Genomic DNA, 8339 nt, shown 5'->3' on the forward strand with positions numbered 1-8339 from the left:
AGTTGGTCAGGTTTGCTTCGGTAGAGCAGGTGCGCTACCAGCGCTGGCAGCGCACAGAGCTCCCCCACAGCGTGCCGACGAAGCGCAATGACCAATAAAACATTTGAAGCAGTATAGTTTTTCTACTCAAATGTGTGGCCATTAATAGTGAAGACATGGAGGTAAAACATGCAAAGCTACCGCTTAAGCACATGCAAGACCATGTCCATAAACAGCTTTAATTGAGCTCGCGCATTTAATATCCTATGGGCACGACATGAAATTCATACAGCTCGTCTTGTCTTGCTTTCTTCTCCCATTCAGACACAAGCAAAGGGATTAGCGAACACACGGACCGCAGGTCCACCGACGAGCAGTAGGAAACACACTAAAGACAATCCACGACATCATCAGTAAGGGGGACAGTGTTCGCGTCCTTCTTAGTGGCGGCATTTTACCGATGCTAGCCCACGCTAAACTGCTTTGAAGCGCCTTTCTTTCGAACCAATGCAACAGGGAAAGCACACGTGCTAATCGACTTTTAGATGAAGTATTTTCTGTAGCCATTCTTGCAATTGTCTGGTAACCTTTCGTTCAGCAGGGTAGACGCGATAAGTCATCTGCCGGATGGGTGAAGGAAAAAAAGGGGCAGTGGCAGGGTGAATGATATCAAACAATCGCAGATGCTGCACGAGAACGGCCTTTAACCTTTCAACCGCCGTGCTCTTAAGCAATGTTTCAAAGAAGAAAATTCCTGATGACAATACTCATATGCGTTACAAAACAACTGTAATTAGTGTATTGACATTTACAATGTGTAATCATGTTTTCGTCCTCGATGCATTTTTAACGCAATGGCATTTGCCAAATAAAGAAAGCTATTGGCGTCTAAACCGCCGTTTATGAAGAGCAGAGCTATAATTTCTTCTTGTTTCTTTTAGAACAATATTATAGGAGCTTGCGATGTTGGAGAGCAAACCTTGGAGAACGAATTATAGAGAAAATCAGTCTCCTTGAATAAAATTGTCCTTCAACGTCCATGCTTCCTCCCACTGAACCCTTCCGAAACCGTCGAAGGCAGGGAATCATGCCTTGTGCAATGTCTTTTAGTGCATAGCTATTATACTCATGTCCCACGATGACCCACGCTTAGCTCCTTTCCGTGACCACTTTACCAACCTGTGCACTGACCTCGCGTTTCCTTCGCCGTGTTCAGTTGGAGTGTAAGCTGTAGGATAGGGAGGTCCTTGACCGTGAGGCCCTGCCTCTGGATTTGCAATATCTTTGCCGTCATGCGGTACAACGCGTGGTCGCAAACACGCACGAGCTCTTCTAAGCGCATCTCAGACGGTACACGTAGCAGTAAGTGAGAGCCGAAAGACATGCGGGGGGTGTGACTTATGTAGCATGTTCGTGGAGCACTGCCCGCGTACGCCCGGCCCGATGACATTGAAAAATTTGAGCCTACGCATGTCTGTGGCAGTCATCATCAATATCATCAGCCTGACTACACCTACTGCAGGGAAAAGGCCTCTCCCATGTGTCTCCAATTAACCCTGTCTGGGACCGCATTTACGCCAGCTGGCGTAATGTGAGAGACTCAAGGGCAGGATTGTTGTCTCTCTGAACTTCGCTTTCGAGAAAAACGGCGACGATAAAAAAGAAAACATTTGTATTAAACTCACTGCCATCGAAATACATGGAGGCTTTATATCTTTTTCATATACGAAACAACCAGTTATTTGTCATTACTTTTCTTCTATTTTGCTCACTAAAATTTGTTTTTTTTCGCAAACGAGCTACACAAACAATTGGCAATGACCAGGCCCAAAATTTGTCCGTTTACGAGTGATAATTCGAAGTATATAAAAAGTCGATAATAAACAATATGGGCCTAATATTTTACCAAATCATCATACAGATGTAAAAAAAAATTAGATTAAGGATGCATTTTGAAGAGAACTTGGAAAACTTAGCATCTATTTAGTCCAATTTTAAACATTGGCAAGGAAAAGAATATTTCAAGTCGCTCCTACGACGGAAGTATTTAGTTGAAAATGCGGCTGACTCAGGGAGGAGAAAATGTACTTGGTTACATTCTCGCATTTAGACACAGATTGGGTGATAAGTGTGAGATAACCAGAAAATCAAGCACGTAATATCCCAGACGGTATCTTTTTCGTTGAGGCACTCACTGTCCAAACGTGTGCGCATACGTCGACTGCAGCAATAATGACCCATGGCAGGAGAATGTTTCGCATAATGTGAATAAGAGCGCAGAGGCAAGGGACCGAGGAAGCAGACAGGGCAGCGTCGGTCCTGTCTGCTTCCTCGGTCCCTTGCCTCTGCGCTCTTATTCACAGTAAGTGCGTATATTCTAGCCCAATTTGCCATCTTATTGAACGTCTTGCTTCGCGGGTATGCGGAGGTCGCTCAACGAACTAGTCTTGGGTGCCCGTGGGAAAGTAGCGGCGAGACGAGGCGCCGGACAGTTGTCTTCCACAGAGGGTTGTGCGAACCTGTGCTGTGGAGGCTCAGCTGGCGCGATCTCGGTAGGTAATAGTGCAAGAATGATTGTAGTACAATTCAGCCCACGAGACAGGCAGTTGAGGGAGTGCAGCCTGGGCTAACCATTTGTAGCAGGCCAAGTAAGCTGTGCGGCTTTCCGTTTGATAGGCCAAAACTTCGTGGACGATTCGTCCGAAGAATTAAGCAATGCTGTCACTGCCAGCAGAGTCCACAGCGGCAATGATGGGCACGTTGAAGAGACGACTGAACATGGGAGGGAAGCGGCGGAAGTCTAGCATTTCAAGCGTCCGGTATTGATGGTGACGTCAGAAGAAGTGGCGAGGTTTGATTTTGTACTCAGGAAATTGAACATCTCATCAGTAGTGCTTGTCAGAAAATGGCCAATTTTCTCCTCTTCAGCCATTGCATGCTTCACAGTGCTGCAAAGCTTTACCATTTTTATGCACATCGCGCTGATCTCACTAGGACACTGCGTTCATTGAGCAAAGATTTGTTATGCCTTTTCCTTTTCATAGTCTGGCACTTAAGCACTTCTTCAATGCGCTCGACAAAACTATCGCAGGTGGAAAGCGCGTCCTAGTTGTTCTCGAACTATTGAAGTGCGCTGCCAGCAAGACAGGAAACAATGTTCATCAACTGCATTGCCTTGGCGAAGTGCGTGGCTTGCGCTGTTGCGGACACAACCTGAGATGTTCGAGGCACACCCGGCTGGGCTGAGCAGTCATCAGATATAAGCCGGCAGGTAGATCGCTTCCGTCCCGGGTGGCCCACTGGGTGGTACAGGAGATGACGCGACCAAGCAGCTGCATCTTCAAAAAGGTGCAGGGTTCGCGGAGTCCAATCTGTGCTGCCAACAACTTACGCGAAGTAGCGACGATAGAAACGGGTTTATTTATGCGGAAAATGTTTGGACCACCGAAGCCACGCAATAATAAACTTTGGGCAAGGCCCAAAACCAAGTTAACGTGCAATTGAACCTCTCGCCTTCTCACTGCACAGCAGCGCTGAGTATGAAAATTCCGCTCATAACAAACACTGGCAAGTGGCCTTTTCGGACACAAGAATGAACTCTTCTGTTAGGGCTGGAGAATATAATGATATCACAACTTCTCAATATGAATAACACACCAGGTAAACGTTTAGAGTTCCAGCGGACCACCGAAGTACACAATGCTAGACACCCATCCACAAAAGGCGGCATGAGATTCTTTCGCACATCATGTGGGGGTGCGGCTAAGTCAAAGCAACAGCTTAACAGCTTGATCTTCATGGTCGGTTCGATTTCGCTGCCTGGCACTGAAACAATGTACTCGGAAGCGAATCCCAGCTGAGCCAACTGCGTTCAGATTGAACAAGAGTCGAAAAACAACCGAGTGCTGCTCTACATTGGCGGATCTTAGTTATCTCCAGGCAGTAAAAGTATTTTGAAGTGATTCACTACGGCGTCCCTTATAAACCAAGGGCACCTTCGGGACATTAAATGTTGCGTGCCACATGCCTATGACCCACGACTTTCGATCACCGAAGCAGCCGTGATTCTTTCCTCACGACATTGGTGAATACCTTCAATAGTTCTCTCTTGAATAGCTCCCATGTCGTAAGGGACGACTCGTAGTTTTCGTACCACGTGCGTACGGAGCCATCCAATGAGAAAAACACGTGTCCAATTTTTGCCGCAACATCCCACTTGTTGAATGACGCCACGCGCTCAAATTGGTCCAACTATTCTTCAGGATCTTCGCCTAGGGATCCATTGAATGTTGGCGGCATCCGCGGCTGCTGTAATATGATCGGTGCCGACATCTTCGGCGAGATTGCGGTGCTCGTAGCAGAGTCTTTTCGCTGTCTGGTGCGGTCCGGCAGTGTCCCGAACTAAGGCTCCTCTCCCTGGAGACGTAGGCTGGCTCGCTGAGCTGCTGGCTCGTCCACGGGTGCGAAGCGCTGAGGGCTGGCTTCTCGACTTGAGGGGGGCGTCCGCAACATTGAAGGCGGACCCCGCACCTCCACCAGATGTCACGTAGTGGTGACGGCAGTCGAAGCAGCGATGAAGACGGACAAAAGGGTGTTCTAAAAGAAAACTGTTTATTGGGCTGACTTGCACCCGAAATGGACTGAATCACTCGGCGGCGGCGAAGCGACAAGCGTGCTCGGCGGTCGTCGAACAGAATGCCCGCCGCCGTCGGTCGCGCTCAATTTAAAGCTGATAGCAAACTTTCGAGATAAAGCGTGCAAGGTTACTTGAACATTCCGGAACAACGTAGAAACAGCTCTGCCTGGCTGCGATCAATCGAGATAAATCTAGTCGTGTCTTGAGTCGCAAACAAAGCAATAAAGTGGTGTGGCGGCAGATTTGAAAAACGAACAAACACTGCAAATATTCGCGGCAATATGTATGCGCTGGTATAATTTTCCACGTGATTTTCGTTCACTCATACCTTGGGCACCAGTACATAGGAGAGCACGAAATCTCTTTTTGATGCCTCTGCTTCTTTAATATATCCTCGCGGTCTTGTAAGTGGCATCGGGCCACTAACCTCCCATCCGTGACAGCGGCAGCCATGCACTGACAAAATGGACGCACATATTTGCAAACATGCCAGTTGGTCAGGTTTGCTTCGGTAGAGCAGGTGCGCTACCAGCGCTGGCAGCGCACAGAGCTCCCCCACAGCGTGCCGACGAAGCGCAATGACCAATAAAACATTTGAAGCAGTATAGTTTTTCTACTCAAATGTGTGGCCATTAATAGTGAAGGCATGGAGGTAAAACATGCAAAGCTACCGCTTAAGCCCATGCAAGACCATGTCCATAAACAGCTTTAATTGAGCTCGCGCATTTAATATCCTATGGGCACGACATGAAATGTATACAGCTCGTCTTGTCTTGCTTTCTTCTCCCATTCAGACACAAGCAAAGGAATTAGCGAACACACGGACCGCAGGTCCAGCGACGAGCAGTAGGACACACACTAAAGACAATCCACGACATCATCAATAAGGGGGACAGTGTTCGCGTCCTTCTTAGTGGCGGCATTTTAGCGATGCTTGCCCACGCTAAACTGCTTTGAAGCGCCTTTCTTTCGAACCAATGCAACAGGGAAAGCACACGTGCTAATCGACTGTTAGATGAAGTATTTTCTGTAGCCATTCTTGCAATTGTCTGATAACCTTTCGTTCAGCAGGGTAGACGCGATAAGTCATCTGCCGGATGGGTGAAGGAAAAAAGGGGCAGTGGCAGGGTGAATGATATCAAACAATCACAGATGCTGCACGAGAACGGCCTTTAACCTTTCAACCGCCGTGCTCTTAAGCAATGTTTCAAAGAAGAAAATTCCTGATGACAATACTCATATGCGTTCCAAAACAACTGTAAATAGTGTATTGACATTTACAATGTGTAACCATGTTTTCGTCCTCGATGCATTTTTGACGCAATGGCATTTGCCAAATAAAGAAAGCTATTGGCGTCTAAACCGCCGTTTATGAAGAGCAGAGCTATAATTTCTTCTTGTTTCTTTTAGAACAATATTATAGGAGCTTGCGATGTTGGAGAGCAAACCTTGGAGAGAGAATTATAGAGAAAATCAGTCTCCTTAAAAAAAATTGTCCTTCAACGTCCATGCTACCTCCCACTGAACCCTTCCGAAACCGTCGAGGGCAGTGAATCATGCCTTGTGCAATGTCTTTTAGTGCATATCTACTATACTCATGTCCCACGATGGCCCACGGTTAGCTCCGTTCCGTGACCATTTTACCAACCTGTGCACTGACCTCGCGTTTCCTTCGCCGTGCTCAGTTGAGGCGGAGGAAAGAGATTTTAAGTGTTCAGTAGGAGTGTAAGCTGTAGGATAGGGGGGGTCCTTGACCGTGAGGCCCTGCCTCTGGATTTGCAATATCTTTGCCGTCATACGGTACAACGCGTGGTCGCAAAGACGCACGAGCTCTTCTAAGCGCATCTCAGACGGTACACGTAGCAGTAAGTGAGAGCCGAAAGACATGCGGGGGGTGTGACTTATGTAGCATGTTCGTGGAGCACTGCCCGCGAACGCCCGGCCCGATGACATTGAAAAATTTGAGCCCACGCTTGTCTATGGCAGTCATCATCAATATCATCAGCCTGACTACACCCACTGCAGGGAAAAGGCCTCTCCCAAATCTCTACAATTAACCCTGAATGGGACAGCATTTATGCCAGCTGGCGTAATGTGGGAGACTCTAGGGCAGGATTATTGTCTCTCTGAACTTCGCTTTCGAGAAAACGGCGATGATAAAAAAGAAACATTTGCATTAAACTCACTGCCAGAGAAATACATGGAGGCTTTATATCTCGTTCATTTATGAAATTACCAGTTATTTTTCATTGCTTTTCTTCTATTTTGCTCACTAAAATTTGTTTTTTTTTCGCAAACGAGCTACACAAATAATTGGCAATGACCAGGCCCAAAATTTGTCCGTTTACGAGTGATAATTCGAAGTATTTAAAAAGTCGATAATAAACAATATGGGCCTAATATTTTACCAAATCATCATACAGATGTAAAAAAAAATTAGATTAAGGATGCATTTTGAAGAGAACTTGGAAAACTTAGCATCTATTTAGTCCAATTTTAAACATTGGCAAGGAAAAGAATATTTCAAGCCGCTCGTACGACGGAAGTCTTTAGTTGAAAATGCGGCTGACTCAGGGAGGAGAAAATGTACTTGGTTACATTCTCGCATTTAGACACAGATTGGGTGATAAGTGTGAGATAACCAGAAAATCAAGCACGTAATATCCCTGACGGTATCTTTTTCGTTGAGGCACTCACTGTCCAAACGTGTGCGCATCCGTCGACAGGTGCAACAATAGCCCGTGGCGGAGAACGTTTCGCATACTGTAAATAACAGCGCAGAGACAAGGAACCGAGGAAGCAGACAGGGCAGCGTCGGTCCTGTCTGCTTCCTCGGTCTCTTGCCTCTGCGCTCTTATTCACAGTAATTAAGTACATTCTAGCTGAATTCGCCATTTTACTGAACGTTTTGCTTCGCGGGTATGCGGAGGTCGCAAAATGAACTAGTCTTGGGTGCCCGTGGGAAAGTAGCGGCGAGACGAGGCGCCGGACAGTTGTCTTCCACAGGGCGGTGTGCGAACCTGTGCTGTGGAGGCTCAGCTGGCGTGATCTCTGTAGGTAATAGTGCGAGAATGATTGTAGTACAATTAAGCCCACGAGACAAGCATTTGAGGGAGTGGAGCCTGGGCTAACCATTTGTAGCAGGCCAGGTAAGCTGTGCGGCTTTCCGTTTGATGGGCCAAAACTTCGTGGACGATCCGTCCGAAGAATTAAGCAATGCTCTCACTGCCAGCAGAGTCCACAGCACAATGATGGGCATGTTGAAGAGACGACTGATCATGGGAGAGAAGCGGCGGATGTCTAACATTTCAAGCGTCCGGGATTGATGAGTGATGTAAGAAGAAGTGGCGAGGTTTGCTTTTGTACTCAGGAAATTGAACATCTCATCAGCAGTGCTTGTCAGAAAATGGCCATTTTTCTCCTCTTCAGCCTTTGCATGCTTCACAGTGCTGCAAATCTGTACTATTTTTATGCACATCGCGCTGATCTCACTGGGACACTGCGTTCACTGAGCAATGATTTGTTATGCCTTTTCCTTTTCATAGTCTGGCACTTAAGCACTTCTTCAATGCGCTCGACAAAACTATCGCAGGTGGAAAGCGCGTCCTCGTTGTTCTCGAACTATAGAAGCGCGCTGCCAGCAAGACAGGAAACAATGTACATCAACTGCATTGCCTTGGCGAAGTGCGTGGCTTGCGCTGTTGCGGACACAACCTAACATGTT

This window comes from Amblyomma americanum, chromosome 8 (genome assembly GCF_052857255.1).
Source record: "Amblyomma americanum isolate KBUSLIRL-KWMA chromosome 8, ASM5285725v1, whole genome shotgun sequence".
NCBI lineage: Eukaryota > Metazoa > Arthropoda > Arachnida > Ixodida > Ixodidae > Amblyomma > Amblyomma americanum.